We start from the raw sequence: 17,551 nt of genomic DNA, 5'->3' as shown, positions 1-17,551 counted from the left end.
TTCTTTCTTTGTTGTGGCCAGGGAGAAGTGCTGGGAGTAGAACTGGAAATTTTCATTAATCCCAGAGGTAATCCTCAGATTTGCATTAAGATGGATATAGCTAAGGAGATGTCTTTCCATTCTTAATAAAAATGGTAGCATATATAGGGAGCAGCCTTCGACATGTAAGAACCTTCCCCATTCTTGTTTTTTGTGTGGTCTTTCCACTCATGTGGTAAAAAATTATCCCTTAAAGAGGGGCAAGACCAAAGACACTAAACCCCCTATGGTCAAGCCAGCTGCCCCTACTGAAAGGTGGGTTCCTAAAACTCAAGCGCCTCTAGTGAATAGTCAGCTTGAAGATCAAGTTGTCATTAGAAATAGTGGGAAAAAAAACAAAAATCCTTTTGAGCCTCTTAGAGATAAACAAGACGCCATAGCAAATAGCATCAAAATTAGTCAAGAGGACAATATGGTGATAGAAGCTGGGTGGCCAAAAGAATTTGAAGAGGATGTCAACAGAGAGGATGCCATGGAAGAGATAGAAGAGAGTGAAGAGAAATCACAGGAAGATCAATTGAAGGGTACTCTTGTCAGCTCAGGTAATCAAGATGACTCTAGCCAAGGTAAGGCCTTCACAGTGGTCCAACACAAGAGCAGGCAATCCAAAGTTGCTACAGTCCAAGTGACAGCCCCAACCCCATGGCTAAGACAGGGCAAAAAAAGAATGCCAGATAAAGTTTTTACCTTCTTGACTCTTAATGTTAGACGGCTAATGGACCCTAGTAGGAGTCATGAGGAATTAGCTTTCTGGTTGAGAGCTAACTCTTTATCACCTCTCTTTCTAGCATCACAAGAGGTCAAGGCTTGTAGGGATACTCTAGACATTAGACTGAAAGCTATAGATAAAAGAAGAGTATGGTTTAACACTTCATATGAGGAGGGCAAAGGTGCAACATCCATTCGAGTCCTATCTCACTACAAGGATGGTATCACACAAGTCATTATAGATGACCACAATAGATGGGTAATGTTGAAATGTCTCGTTAAGAAAATTAATTTCTCAGCCACATCTCTCTATGCTCCTAATTCAGCAATGGAAAGAAAAGGATTATGGGAATCCTTACAATGTGCAGATGGTAATTGTGTTACTTTGGGGGATTTTAATATGGTGGAATGTAAGGCAAACACGTGGCTTGAAAAGGGGACATGCATCAAAGGTACAGAACTAATGTCTTGGGAAGAGTGCAAGGAGAAATTGAAATGGGTAGATGTGGGAACAACTGGTGTGAAAAAGTTTAAGAACATTAATTTAAAAATATTTTAGTAGAGCAAAAAAACAGGGATTTACTAAAAGTTTGAAAAAGGAAAAAATTACAAAAAAAGAGGGATAAATTACAAAATTAAAAAAGGAAAGCACATGTAAATAACTACAAGAATTGAAATTTAAAGCTTAAGAAGTAAAATAAAAAGAAAAAAAGAAAATGGCATCCTCTAGCAATGGCGGTAGGGATAGGGGGCCCCCTAGCAATGGCGATGACAAGGCCTCCCCCAGCGATGGTGGCAGAGATAGGGTGGGAGCTCACCCTACTAAAGTAAACCCCCTCTTCTCTAGTGAACTAGAGTTGCTAGACCTGAATCATGAAGACAACAGTAAGATAGACTTCATCATGTGAGATCTGGAACAAACCAAAGAAAATGCAAAAGAGGGTACGACAATGGGCTTCACATTCCAAGTGGAGGATAGTGACATGCAAAACGCCGGCGAAACAACAGCCCCATTAGAGGACTACTTAGCGCTTTCAAATCTACCCTCGATAGCTTCCCGTCATTCTCAGGAAAAAAACGATAGAAAAGTCTAAAGGAGTCACCTTTTCAGTGCCAAAACAAACACGCCAACCCAATGGAGCTCCATGACAAGATCTAGTGCAGTAGACCCAAGCAAGGGCATCCATGTAGGACGTGGTGAGAGGATCGTACGTTGGAGCTGTTCAAGGTGGAGGAAGGAGCCTCTTCAAAGCATTGCAAGCCCCAAAGCAAACCGCGTGGGAACAACTCACCCCAAGGGCCAAACGTATCTTCAGCGAACCTCCAGCACAGGTTCAGTTGAGAAGCTCACTAGCACAGATGGAAGCACTCTCAAAGGTGAGCTTCCAACATTGAAGGTCCACAATGGAATTCTAAATGAAACAACCAAATGGTTGTCTTCTTGTGCGGTTGTTGGATACATTCATGGCCCTCGTCCTCTTGCAATGTTCCTAGAGGGATGGATTAGGAATTTTTGGTTGCGCAAAAGACTTAATGTCACAAGCATTCACTTCCTAAGGAATGGATATATCGTCTTTATTTTTGAGAAGGTAGAAATGGCAATGGAAGTAGTTCGGAAAGGCATGTGGACAATCTAGAACCAACCCCTCTCTATCCAGCTGTGGGAACCTTCATTCAGTCTAGACTTACCTCCGCCTACCAAAGCGCCCATTTGGGTAGAGTTTCCAGACCTGTCCCTATCGCTCTTTCCTCAGTTGGAAGCGCTTTGTCTCCCTCTTGGCCAGTCTCTCTTGGCCAGTCTTTAGGATTAGAAACGGAGAGATTCATAAGTCCTAAAGGAAATTTGCTAGCCTATGTTCTTATGGACTTGTCTATAGATCCTCCCAATGCCATCCGATTGCTTGATGGCGATGGGTTTGAACTAAGACAAAAGGTGTTCTACAAGAATATCCTAAACTCATGTTCTCTATGTGGTTTGGGCAGATACTTTATAAAAGACTACCCTACCCATAGCAATCATGGTAAAGAGAAGAAAGCTGAGAAGAGTAAGGAGCCAGAGGCACTAGAAAAGACAAGGGTAGAGAATCCAACTCCTTTGCCATAGGAAGAGAAAGAGAACTAGGTTAAAGAGAGTTGGGTAGATATAGAAAAGAAAGGTAAACAGACAAAGGAAGAGAGGACTAGGGGAGAGAACATGGAAGACAGCTTAGGAGAAGAGGATTTTGTCCCCAACATACAGGATTTTGAAGCTCAATTAGAGCAAGCCGAACACAAAGCCATCTCACAAGATGAACAGCCTTTCACCATTGTGAAGGGGAAAAGAACAATCCAACTTGAAAAAAAAATGAATAGCTTCCACCTAGATAACCCAACCAAGAAGAGCTTAGCAGAAAGAGAAAAGAGGAGGTTGTCTAGAGGCTTTGTGTTATCTCCACAAATGAGCCCGATCAACTTTAAAAAGTTGAGGAATAAAAGCACCACCCAATGATGAGTCAAAAAAAGTTTACATGTCTCTTAGTAAATGTTCAAGGGTTAACAAATGACTTGAAGCCCCTAGTTTCAAGAGATGGTTGAGGACAAACAAGCTTTCCCCCTACTTCTTAGCTCTCCAAGAAGTCAAAGTTGGAGTGAAGCTTCTCTGGCATCTTAGAAAGCAGATCGATGACAAGAGAAGCTGGTACACAATAGATCATGATGAAGGGAGAGGAGGTGCAGTCATAGGTGTTGCAAAACACCTAGTTCAAGGGGTGGGAAGAGTTATACCGATGTTTGGCGAATTCTGGATTGCGGTGGAATTTGTTCATCCTAATCTCTTGTGCCAAATCTTCTCGGTGTATGCTTCAAATTTGGTGAGAGACAGAGCTCTTCTGTGGGAAACCGTTCGCCTGGTAGACAATGTGCTTCTACTTGGAGACTTTAATATGGTTGAGAGTAGATTGGACAAGTGGGAAGGACAAATAACTAGGTAGGACACCTCAAAGAAAGGGCAAAGCTGGTGGACATATCAAAAGAAACTGCCTTTACTTGGACAAATAACTAGGTAGGACACCTCCATAAAAAAGGGTGTTTGGATAGAGCATATTGCTCTAAGAGAAAAGTTGAGGAGATGCTTTGTGTTAAGAGCAGAGTGTTGGGTACCCTCCCCTTATCAAATCACAAACCCATTTCCATAGTCCTGGCAAAGAAACAAAGGATCATTGGCTGCTCTTGGTTCAAGGCCAATCCTTTCTTTTTTCAACTCCCATACATCAGGAATAAGATTGATAAAATTTGGCACAATGCCTTTGAGGGGTCAGCTAATGCAATAGATAAATGGATCAGAGCCAGGGCTAGGACCAAGATTTTCTTACAAGCAATCAAGTGTAGAGCTAACAAAGCTAGGTCTCTTAGAACACAAAAGCTTGAAGACCAACTAGATCTCCTTGACCGTGACAACACTGATCAAGCTCAGAGGCAAATGAGGATAGTCACATCTAAACTCAAAATAGAAGTGGAAATAGCAGCCAAACAGACCAGGATTTACACTTGGGATCGGTGGGTGGGAAGAGTAGATAAGGCTAATGAGGATATGTTCAAAAGCCTGAGAAAAAAACACGCTAAAGAACCCCTAGAGGCTCTGCAAGTTAAAGATAGACGCATTCAATTCCCAGTTCAAATTCTTGAGGTGATTTCAAAACACTTTAACCAGCTACCAAGAGAGGAGGAGATCATCACAATAGAAAAGGCTATAGCTCGAGGGAAATGCTCTAAAGTTAGAGAAAGAAAAGTCTCCTCTTTTGATAGCATTTATCTAGACAAAGACCTCACCTTAGAGCTCGGGGGGGTCACTATATATAAACCCTCTATATCACGTGCGTTCAAGGCCTATATTTAAAGTCCCTTATATGTAAAAAATTTCATTAATAAAATGTACCCCTTTTCTATACAAATCTGTAAATTTTTTCCAAAAATATTTGAAATAGTCCCTTATGTATATTTATTTCTGTAAATTTTAGAAATAAAAAAAATCCTTCTGTTGAACTCACATGATAGGGTTACATATGATGAGTGACCCCCCCGAGCCTTAGAGGAACTAAAAGGTGCAGCAGATCAAATGGGGAAGGGTAAGAAGATGGCCTCTCTATAGAGTTTTATCAAAGTCTTCTGGGAAACGGTAGGCCCCTATCTCATGTTGCTCTGGCAAGATTCCAAAGTAAAGGTTTATTAGACACAAGAATAAACATAGGTATGATAAAACTTATCCCTAATGGTGGACCAAAAGAAGAACTGAAGAGCTAGAGATTACGGCTTGTCGAAGTTTTGATCGAGAAATGGCTCTTGATGATGTGGCAAAGGGATTCACATGCAGCATTCCAAACTATGCTTAGCAGGATGCTGTGTGCTTCCTTGGCACTTATGATGATGTGGCAACCTTCTAACCCAAGTTAGTTAACCCTAGGTTACACAAACTTAACCATGATACAACTAACCTAGGCAGTTGAACCTAACCTCAAACTCAACTTGGAAGGGTACTTCTAACTAACCCCCATTGCACACCATTTTGGCATCCCTAGCACTCACTCATTCATGCCCCCATGTGGGCCTTGTTTTGCACTAATCCGCTCATATCTTTATGCCGTGACCTCCGATTGACGATCAATCTCCACATGCACATTTCCCTACACACGTGGGACAATCTTAGGCACATTATTAACACGATGGTCCCTAGAACACTAACACCACTCTAACCCTCCAAACACAAGTACATCAACACCCGCACTTATGGCAAGGACACCCTTTGCAACTCTCGCCCAATCTGCATGCAACTACGTTTCGGCCAATGCCTTCGACTCCAATGCTCGCCAAATCTACATACAACTCCACTGCAACCACCGCCCCCGACAATCCTCTACCCCAAATCCCCCCTTGAAATTCAATCACTCCCTTTAACTCCTCCATGCCACAACATGGTTGGACGCCATCGCGACGATGATGGGGATATCGACCTCGATGGAGAGGCTGATAATTTCTTTAATCGCAGAAATATTAACAATCAAGGGAGGCGCCCCTTGGGAAAACTGGAACTTCCCAAATATAATGGTAGGGGAGATCCAGCCCGATTCCTCTAGCATTTTGATGCCGAATGCCAAGCAGGTGGAGATCAATCCCATGAAACCAAGGTGGCCTAGTTTCCCATGCCCTAATTGATGAAGTGTCTGAATGGTACCTAGACCTTCTAGTGGAAGAGCGAGCCACATGGGACCTGCTTCAAATAGAATTTAAAAGATGCTTTCAAACAGAGAGGCTACAAGATGATCCCACTCTCCAACTAAGCAAGATCGAACAAGGCCGTCAAGAAGATGTACACACATACCTGGGTAAGATGCAGAAAAGATTAATCACCAAATGTGACAAAGTACCTCACAGCCTGGTTCTTTACAGGACTAAGAAAGAAAATCCAAAAGGATATGAAAAAGATTAGCAGCTATGAAACGTTCAATGCTGCTCATGCGGCAACCATTGACATCGAGGATGGCATGACTGACTTTGACACTAGCAGTGATGACGAGAGATCTATGAATGAGATAAGTGCTCGAAAGAGGGCAAATCAAAGTCCACTGTTGAAATATCAAATGAAGATCGCCTAGAGGCCATTACCATGAAGCTGAAAGAAGACATGATGCAGGCCATGGAATAAAAACTTCACTTAACTCAGCCGCCAACTCAGACATATCCAATAGTGAGAAAATGTCTGGTGTCCACACTGCATGGCCAATCATATAGCAAATGAGTGCCTAGTCCTAAGAGCCAGGATCAGTGCTGCACAAGCAAATCCACCGCCAAGGTTATGGTGCCATATCTGTGTCATCGGCGGCCATGATGAAAACAGTTGCATCTTCAACATGCGCCACAACCTGCCTTGACCTCAACAATACCAAGTGGCACCCATGCCAGTGTACAGGCAACCAGCACTTGCACAAGTGTCCCCAACTCTAAGGCTAAATCATGTTCCCATTTAGACACACAAGTCCCACAACTACTCAAGAATCCGAATCCACGACCATATCCAAGAGCACCAAATCCAGCTCCTCAGGCAGTTCCAATACATCAATTACAAAACGAGGAAGTAGACTCATCATTTGAATATGAAACAAAGTACCCAATGTACTATGTAGAAGGTGCAGAGGGTCTAATACTAGTTTATGCAAATCAAGTACGTCCCAACACATATCAAGCACCAATCAAGTGCTCCAGTTGTGGAGAAAATCACCGGATCGCAGAGTGCCCTCATCGTGGTAGCCCTGCTACTTTCCAACCACTCTGCAGAGATTGTGGCATAGGACATGCCTATATGGATTGCCCCATGTAAAATAAAGTCCCACAACAAACAGAGGTTAAGCCTGACATCCCAATTGGCATCATTGTGGTGGACCATCAAAGTCTGGGTCCGGCAAGTGTAATATCACAACCTGTAAATGTAATTACACACCAACAGAAAGAGGCCACCTAGGACCCTAACATTCCAATCCAACCAAAGCGACTTCTTAAAAAGAAAGCACAAGTGCCTCCACCTTCGCCAAGCAATCAACAGCTGACCTCATCCACATCAACTCTCGAACCTCAAATAAAAGAAGCTCCATACCCAAATGTAGAGGTGGAGAAGGCTCGTTTTCAAGCACTTCAACAATGGGTACAAAAGGAATAAGCTCAATTCGAGGCTGAGAAACAAGCTCAAGACCCAATCCATGACTTGGCCCCACAAAGTATTGATATTGTACTCAAGCCTCTATTCCAAAAACAGACTCCACAACATAATATACCACCATGTCAACTTGAAGGAGCCGCACTCTTTAGCATCCTAGGTTGCCCTGTGTCAATTCCCGTCAGAATCCTCCTACAGAATTGTCCCTTGGGCTAAACCCTTGGGAATAGTAAATGGGCTAAACCCTTGGGTTCCTTCAATTCACAATCTTGGATCTCCCCAAAAAATCCTATCAAATCTTACTAGGACGTCCTTGGTTACGAGAAGCATCAGTCCTCCATGACTGGGGAACTGATAGACTGACAATCCAGAATCGCGACACTGTAGTCAAGGTGAATGTGGGAATAGGAGCTATAAAACCAATTGTGCCTAGAGTGTTGGATGACACATCTTCAATGACAATCTCAAGCAAATCAGCTCCCCTGCAACAACATGCCATAGCGGGCGATTCACAAAGCAATGTCAATAACTAGATACAAACATTGGCAACCATCGACAACTGCAATTCATTAGACCCCATCTTCTCACAAATAGATGCTAAGGTGCTACATCCTCCACTCACACAAGAAGAACCAATCGATCTAGAGGTGCCATTCTTTATGGTGGCTGACCTCAAGTGGGATAATGAGCCTGAAGAAGGTACCCATACCAATGATGACTCAGATTCTCCTTGGGACCTTGAAACAGAGGATGAGAATGCTAAAATTGAAGATCAAATCTTTGATAATGACTTAGTCATTCTGCATGCCCTAATGGCAGTCGAGCTCCCAAAAGATGAACCTCCAAAGTTGAATAACAACAGAAGGTCCCTCAAGAAAGCTGAAGGAGGAAATCGCAGAAAAGCCAAGGCCGAACACTTCAATGATTTCAAATGAGTCCGAACAAGGATCATCGAATTGTACCTTGCAAAGCCATCTCCCTCAAAATTAGAACCACCGCCTCTTGAATGGTCCCCTAAGGGACTAGAAGGAGTATGCGTAGCAAATGAACCCTTACTTAGAAAAACCTTACCAGTGGAAAAGTTACCCCACAGTTCCCAACGTAAGAAGTTTCAAAAATATAAGCCACATGTGCGGATGAAGCTTGATAAGAGACTTCAAAAAAAGAAAGTCAAGAAGAGCCTAACAAATTGGTAAATGCAACTATGCCACCCAGTACACATGGCACATGTTAGCCTAGTTCAACACCATCAGACACCGATCTTCAAGAAGTTCCCGAATACTTCAAGATGTCCCAATAGCAATGCCAAGACCACTAAGAGAATCTAAAGTTCAAGAAACTGATAGCATTGGAAAACTCTAATCTATGAGGGACCGAAAAAAACACGCACAATAAAGCTCGCCCTTGAAGGGGAGGAAGAAAAACTAGTTTTCATTCGGAAACAGCTTCGACAAGAAGATGAAACCAAACTCAAAGCACTCCTAATGGAATACCGTGACTGCCTAGCATGGTCATACAAAGAGATGAAAGGAATTTCACTAGAAGTGGTAGTACACACGACACCTATAAGGGAAGGTGCTCACCCTAAGGTATGTGGACCTTATCACACAAATCCTAAGTATGGCACCATGGTTTATGAGACGAGAGCTGGAAAAACTCCTAGATGCCGGATTCATCTACGAGATGGAGCACACTAATTGGGTTTCACCCATCATCATTGTACCTAAGCGCAACAAGAGGATCAAAATATGTGTAAACTTAAAGAATGTGAATGCTGCCACAATTAGGGTTCACTATCCCCTACCCTTAATAGAAATAGTGTTGGAAAAGGTGGCAAGTTCAAAAATATATAGCTTCTTGGATGGCTTCAGTGGCTATAATCAAGTGCAAATTGCTCCTACGTCAGACCAATAAAAAATAGCAATGCATGAAGTTAAGGGTACATGTCAATGGGCCATAAGAACTCATTCAAGTTCAAAGTTGGTATGCTCAATCTCCTCTAGAGAATTCTAAATAGCCCCATGTAGGAACAAAGGAGTACACCATTGACAGTCATTTGAATCGGTGCAAAATCAAAGGTATCCTTAATTTAGGGCCCCATCAACCAATGCAGCCTAAAGGGGCCCTTATTTTCACCTTCATTTTGCTATTTCATGCAACGACAAAGATGTATCTAAATCCACTACAAAAGGCTAGCCGTCATAGTTTCATCACCCCAATTTTAGGTCTCAAGCATCATTTCTGAACATGTACTAAGAATACAATGCTAGGTTTCTCATAAGCTTGGATGTTCTTGCATACCATGGGTGCTAAGTTTAGCATCAACTTCTTTAAGATTCTATTGATAATCATTATTAAGTTTCTTGAACATAATGGAAATTTTCAGTCTTTAGTATACATTAGTATATGATTCTTAACCTACCAAACTAAGCACAAACCGACAAGCATTTGAAAGTAGTGCTTGACTACAAAACCAAGCAGAAACCTCTCACTTATTCTTTTGCAATCATCATTTTAAGATTTAACTTCTTAAGTAGACAATTTGAACTCATATTTTCCTTAGTTGGTTGGAAAAAATTTATGTGATTATTGCTAGGGCTCTCCCAAACTTTCCAATAGGGTGCTGCTTCCTGTCAAAGTCTAATGCACCAAACCCTTTCCCTAGTCCAAGGGATTGATTGAAGGCAATGAATACAAGCAATTTGAGAGTCCACCTTCAATTTGTCTTTCAAATTAAAGTAGTGTCTTTAAGGTATACAAAAATTATGTTTTCTTACTAGACTATTGTATTGATCATGTAATTGCCTCATCATCGATGATGAATTTGCTAGGTGATTTTCTACTATAACTAGGTGACCATCAAAGTAGGCCAAAGATAAAGTTACACTACAAAAGCAATGTAGTGGGTTGGAAACCCACTACATTACTAGGAACATGACCATCAAAGTGGGCCAAAGATAAATAGAAGCTCTTGTGGAGCTAATTAAGTAATGTAGTGGTTGGAAACCCCAACCATAGTGATACACCCACAAGTCTAGCAAACAACCACATAAGCAATGGTAGCATAAAAGGGCAATTTTGAATATAACTTTAAAGACCTTGATGCTTACTTGTCAAAGTTGAAGGAACAAGAAAACCTATGACTCATCTATAATCAAGCCAAAGACTCAAAAAGGCCTCAATTCAAATTCAAATACCAAGAAAATCATCCATAGAATTTAGTCCTAAATGAGCTTGAATAGTCCACGAGAGATCTCATTTGAAGGGCTCCTAGAGGCTAGCACAAGGAAATGTCAGGTTGCAAGTGCACATTCCAAATTACCACTTGCAAAAGAAGCATGGAAAGAAGAGGCTTGTAAGACACAAGAGTAAATAGAAACCAAGTGGTTGTACTAGAGCCCTTGCTTAAAACCTTGGACTCCATGAGCTTCTTTCTTGTAATGCTTCCTTAATGACCATGTGGTTGTAATGACCCTGATTGGAGCACTAATTACAACCACATGGTAATTGGTAAATATTCATTACAAGAAAGAATCCCATGGAGGTCCAAGGAATTAATTATAGGCACATGGTTGTAACTAAGCCCTTGGACCTTGGTGGGATTATTTCTTGCAATGGATCTTTGCCAATGACCACTTGGTTGTAATGTCTTAATTGGAGGTTTCATTACGACCACGTGGTTGTGCATAAATCTACATTGCAAAAAAGTAGCCCTTGGAGGCCCAAGTGCTTGGGTTAACATGGCCAACAAGCTTCAAGAAGGCAAAAGACCCTTGGGAACTTAAGCAATGAGCAAATCACAATGTCATGAGACCTACAAAATAAGGAAAAGGACAAGAGGAAGAAGCTTTCTATAGTTGATGCATGGCGCTTGATGTTGAGGAATATGGTGCCATGAGCACATAATTAGAGGCAAAGGTATGGTATATGAATGTATTAAAGTAGCCACCCTAAGATGTGGACTACATGATGTGAAGATGTGGAGCAAGGACATCCACAAGGAGAGATGTAGATTAGAAGATCCCACAAGTGTTGACTATTCTAAAGGCTCTCTCTATATAAGAAGCCTATCTCTTGTATTGCAATAAAACACTGGAATAGATTGAGTATTTTCCATCTTATGTCTCTCTCATGGTGCTTCAATCCTCCTTGATCATCTTGCTCTTCATGCATTATAGTAGTTCCCTCACTTTCACATGGTATTAGAGTAGGTTTAGCTAAGCCTAGATTAGTTTTAGGGTGATTGAGAGTCCTTTGTGAGCATTCTCCTTGAGAGATTCATGAGAGTTCTCATCATTTCCATTCTTGTGAGAAAGAGATCTTAGAATCCATTTTATCCTTAAGGAGAGAGAGATACAAGTCTATCATATCCTAGTTTGAGAGAGAAAGCTTACTCTTCGAGTCTTTACCACCTCCTTCTAGCCCAGGCCATGCCCGTTTCTTTGGCAAAAACAACTCAAATCTTGTAACTCACATAGCGACTCACTCAATAGAGGTGTGGCTCTCTCTTCTAGCTCTCCCTCTCTCTCACCTTCTTCCATTCCGCTTACATTGTTGAGATCTCTAAACTTGTATCAGAGCGCGAGTGTTCTAGCTGAGCCCAAGTGTGTGCTTGGAGCCTGAAGCTTGCTGTTGCTGCAGCTCTGTGGGAGGAAGGAGAAGCTCAATTGGGTGACTTTACCTATATCCTAGTGCATAGAGACCTTGTAGAAACCTTTGGAAAGTTCCCTATCTGGTTTTTTGCTAGCCTACAGGTGGTTTTGGAGAAAAAAGACGTTTTTTGAAGATTCCCCTGTACCTTTCGACGACCGAAATGACCTGTAGAGGCACCATTGCCTACTTTTGGTATCCATTGCACTTTGAGAGTTAAAAACTCCTCTGTTCTTGAATTTGGGATCATTTCATTGGATTTATGACTCACTATCTCTGCTTAAACGTTTTTCTGCCAGTCTATTGGAACTCAAGTTTGAAGCAACCATTCGCAGATCTGTCAGTTTTGGTGGACTCACGAGGTCCTAAAACTTCTAGACTGCTTACAAATAGGTTTGTTAGCAAAATTGTTTTTTGGTCCGTGTGTTGGACCCGGTGATTGGGACCACGGTTTTCAAAACTGTCTATTCCATTATTGCATTTCGGAGGCCCAAAAACCCCTATTTGTCAGCTCTTGTGCAATTCCATGGAGATTTGGAGAAGTTTCATCTCTCTGAGACACCAAATCATCTATTTCTCTGTTAAAAATCCATTCAAAGGTTCAAACCTTTTATTTTTTATTAGAGGTCAATTGCAGGGGTTGACTTCCCATTTCCCATTCATCGATTGGGATTTTGGAGCTCTAGCAGAAGAGAGATATTTGCAGATTTTCTTGCTGATTCCAATTATGCAATGATGCCCATGTTTTGAGGCATTTTAGTTTCTATTTTCACTAGCAATCATTGCATTGGGGTCGTGAATTTTTGGATATAACTTATGCAAATCACTTTGGTTGCAGTCTGAGCCTTGTGCGCTCATTTGTGGTTTGCATTGGGTTATAGTGGATGCTTTACAGGCCATTTGGATGCATTGTGAGTTGTGATCCTTGTTGAATGCTCTAATAGGCCTAGATTACCTTGTGGGATGCTTTATTGATGGACATTTAGCACATAAATTCTATTTTATGTTGAGGGAAAACTTTGACATATTGCAGTGGATGCACAGGTTGTGCTATGATCTCTTAGATGAGATTTTGTTGATGCATATGCTCATGGATAACATTTATGCTTGAGGCATTTTGGCACTTATTGGCATTGGGATTGCCATTGTTTTGCCATTGCAGTTGGCATTTTCTTTTGGGCCAGATTGCTCATATGGATGAATAGTATATGCACATCATGAGTTAGATGCATTTTTTATGCTTTGAGCCTTTCAGGTTTGGTGATATTACCTTCCATTTTGGCACACACATTTGGGTACACTTGGTATTTGGTGTGATTTCTCTCTTGCAGGTACTAGCATTTGGGATTTTGCTTTATTTTCATCATGACATCCTCTTCCATGTCTGAAAAGGAGTTTTTTAGCATTAAAAAGTTTGATGGGACAAACTTTTCTTTATGGAAAGAACAGATTAGGGATGTGCTTATTCAAAAGAAGCACATTAAATCCTTGGCAGGGATTGAAGCTAAGCCTGCAGATATGTCTGAGGATGATTGGAATGAGTTGAATGCATTAGCAAAGTCTACTATTAGACTTCATCTTGCAAAGTCAGTTTATTTCATAGTAGTAAATGACTAGACTATGAAAGATTTGTGGAAGAAATTATGTGCCACTTATGATAAGGAAACCGCCCCTCTAATAAAGTTTGCCTCATGAAGAGGCTATTTGAGCTACAAATGAAGGAAGGGGTCTCCATTGCTTCTCACTTGAATGAATTCAATATTAGTTTTAATCACCTTCAGGCTTAGAAGATGAATTTTAATGCTGATACTAATGCAATATTCCTCTTGTGTTCGTTGCCATCCTAATGGGATGCCTTCCATGTAGGTGTCAGTAACTTTGCACCTGGTAGAGTACTGAAGTTTGATGATGTTGTGGGTAGCTTGTTGGCCGAGGAGATTAGATGGAAGTCTATGGATGGAAACAAGCAGCATGTAGCCTTAAATGTGCAGAGGGGCAGATCACAGTTTAGGGGGAAGTCCCAAGAAAGAGGGAAGTCTCGTAGCAAATCTAGGGCACGGAACATTGAGTGTTACCATTGTGGCAAGAAGGGCCACATGAAAAAGGACTACTACAAACTGAAAAGAGAGAAAAAGAATAAGAAAAAGAATGCCAATTGGGGTGCAAATCAGAAGGACGAGAGTCCAAGGGAGGATAAAGGAATAATGAAGATCGAGGAGATTAATGCAGTCATTGATAATAGTGACAATGAAATTCTTTTCATGTTTAGTCTATCTGCAGACTTGCTTACCACTTCAGATGATGGATATTCCCAGGATTGGATTTTGGATTCTGGTGCTTCATTCTATGTTACTCCCCATAGAGAATGGTTCTCCACTTATGACAGTGGAAAGACAAGTTGTGTGCATCTTGGAAATAACTATGCATGTGATATAGTGGGAGCAAGTGGCATAAACTTTTCTTTTGCAAATGGGTTTGCATTTTTTTTGAAAAATGTGAGACATGTGCCTAAGTTTACCAAGAGTCTTATTTCAACTGGTCAACTAGACGATGTTGGTTTTCAGATCACCTTTGGTTTTCAGAGTTGGAAAATTCAAAATGGCTCTATGCTTTTGGCAAGAGGTGCCAAGTGTGGGACATTCTATCTCTTACATGTATTAGGGGTGTCTGATCATGTTGTTGTAATAACTGAGCAACCAAGTACTTCTTTGTGGCATTGCCAATTGGGACACATGAGCCAGAATGGAATGAAACTCTTATGTCATTTGGGTTATGTACCGCGTTTGAGTTTTTCTAACTTTGAATTTTGTGATGATTGTCTCTATGGGAAGCAGACGAAATCATCCCATAAAAGAAGGGGAAAGAAAGAGCTTGAAAGGATTGATTTGGGGCATTCAGACGTATGTGGTCCCATGCTTACACAATCATTAGGTGGGGCTGAATACTATGTGACATTCATTCATGATGCAACTAGGAAAGTGTAGTCTTATGCTATAGCTCAGAAGAGCGAAGTGTTCCAGGTATTTCAAAAATGGCTAGCTTTGGTTGAAAATCAGTCAAGTAGAATGCTTAAATGCCTATGGACTGATAATGGTGGAGAGTATATCTCTCATGACTTTCAGCATTCATGTGATATACATGGGATCAAGAGGGAGCTCACGTCTCCTCATACTCCAAAGCAGAGTCCAATGGCAGAACAGGTGAACTGTACCATTCAAGAAATGTTGCAATGTATGCTTTCCAATGCAAGTCTTTCTGGTGGTTTTTGGGCTGAGGCAATGAAGACTATAGGGCATGTGATCAATAGATCACCTAGTAAGAGTTTAGATGGTGGTATTCCTGAAGAGGCATGGAGTGGCAAGAAGCCCTCTTACTCTCATTTGCGTATATTTGAGTGTGAGGCATATGCACATGTGCCAAAAGAGCTTCGGAAGAAGCTAGATCCTAAGTCGAGAAAATGTATCTTTCTGGGTTATGGTGAAAGTGGAGAGAAGCCATGATGTGGTCTTAAATGAGAAGAAGATGCATAAGACACCTATGAGGGATGTGGAAATGAGGAGAATCACTTTCTAGGATGTGAATCCACCTGCATATGTTGATAGTAGGTAGCAAGCTATCCATGCACCAAAGGTGTAGGAAATGGTGCCACTAGGTACTCCTACCAGGTACTCCCATAGGTACTCCGACAGGTACAGAATCAAGGGCAGATGATGGATCATCTACTATTAGTGGAATTGATGAGTCAAATGTGGCTGATATGCAGGTGGGATAGCAAGCTAAAATGTCCTTGAGAAGACCATCTATAGTATCTACACTGCCTGAGATACTTGTTCCAAAGGCAAACTACGTGATGCTTACTGATTGCAAGGAGCCTTCTTGCTATAGGGAGGCTATGATGCGCAAGGATCAGCGCAAGTGGGAGTATGCTATGTAATTAGAGATGAATTCAGTCATGAAGAATAAGACTTGGGACTTGGTTTCTTTGCCACATGGAAAGAAAGCATTGTAAATGGGTCTACAAGATGAAGGTCACAAGTGATGATGTCCCTAAGTACAAGGCCCATTTGGTTGCTAAAGGGTTCAAGCAAGAGAAAGGTGTGGAATTTGATGAGATATTCTCTCCGGTTGTGAAGGTGACCACACTTAGATGTGTACTTGGACTTGTGGCATCAGTAGAGGATATGGAGCTTATGCAAATCGATGTCAAGACAGCTTTTTTGCATGGGGATCTCCATGAGAAAATTTACGTGGTATAGCCGAAAGGCTTTGAAGAAAAGGGCAAAGAACATTTGGTTTACAAGCTGAAAAAGAGTCTCTATGGCCTTAAGCAAGCACCTAGAAAATTGTAACAGAAGTTTGATGCTTTCAATCGGTGGTCCCAGGGTTTCAGAAGAAGTGAGATTGATCATTGCCTCTACACTAAAAGGACTAAGGATAATAGCCTGATACTTCTGGCACTTTATGTGGATGATATGCTATTAGCTAGCAAGAATACTTATGAGCTAGATGCATTGAAGGCCAAGTTGCATGAGGCCTTTGACATGAAGGGTTTGGGACCTGTAGGTCATATTCTTTATATCACGTGTGACTGGAGTAGGAAACTCCTTTGGCTTTCACAGAAGGAGTATGTTACAAAAGTGTTGCAACATTTCAATATGGAGTGGGGAAGGTAGTAAGTACTCCATTGCCTCCATATGTGAAACTGATTCAAGCAGATAGTCTCAAATCAGATGAGTAGAGGGCCATGATGGCCAAGGTTCCTTATTCATCAACGGTTGGGACTCTTATGTATGCTATGATAGCTACTAGACTGGACATTGCATTTGCAATGGGAGTTGTGACATGGTATATGACTAATCCAGGAAAGAGGCATTGGGAGGCACTTAAGCACATCATGAGGTACATGAAGGATACCAAGGAGATGTTCATCTACTTTGGTAGAGGAGAGATGCGTGTACTTGGGTACACAGATCTAGACTATGCATAGTAGGAAATCCACATTTGGTTTTGTGTTCACCTTTGCACGTGGTGCAGTGTCATGGATGTCTCATGCACAAAAGTGCATTGCTTTGTCTACCACCGAGGCCGAGTATGTTGCAGGCCATAAAGGGTTGCAAGGAGGCTATATGGCTTAATCGGTTAGTGGGAGATTTGGGGATTCATACAGGTGTACCAACATTGCATAGTGATTCCATAAGTGCTATTCAACTAGCATGGAATCCAATCTTTCATGCAAAGACCAAACCCATTGAGGTCAGATACCATTTCATCAGGGAGGTACTTGAGTACAAGCACATAGAGCTTGTCAAGGTTCATATAGATGATAACCCTGTGGATATGCTGATGAAGAGTCTACCTCGTCAACGGTTTGAGTATTGTTGTGTATTGATGGGCATTGGATAGCTGAGAGACCACGCTCAACATCTTGTGATTACATGTGCATAGCACTAACACATATAGAGTGCTATAAAG

Source organism: Dipteris shenzhenensis, chromosome 9, assembly GCF_047967505.1.
Source record: "Dipteris shenzhenensis isolate YYH24624 ecotype China chromosome 9, Dip_SZ_1.0, whole genome shotgun sequence".
NCBI classification, from domain to species: Eukaryota; Viridiplantae; Streptophyta; class Polypodiopsida; order Gleicheniales; family Dipteridaceae; genus Dipteris; species Dipteris shenzhenensis.
The sequence above is the reverse complement of the archived record's forward strand: the minus strand, read 5'-3'. Positions refer to the sequence as shown.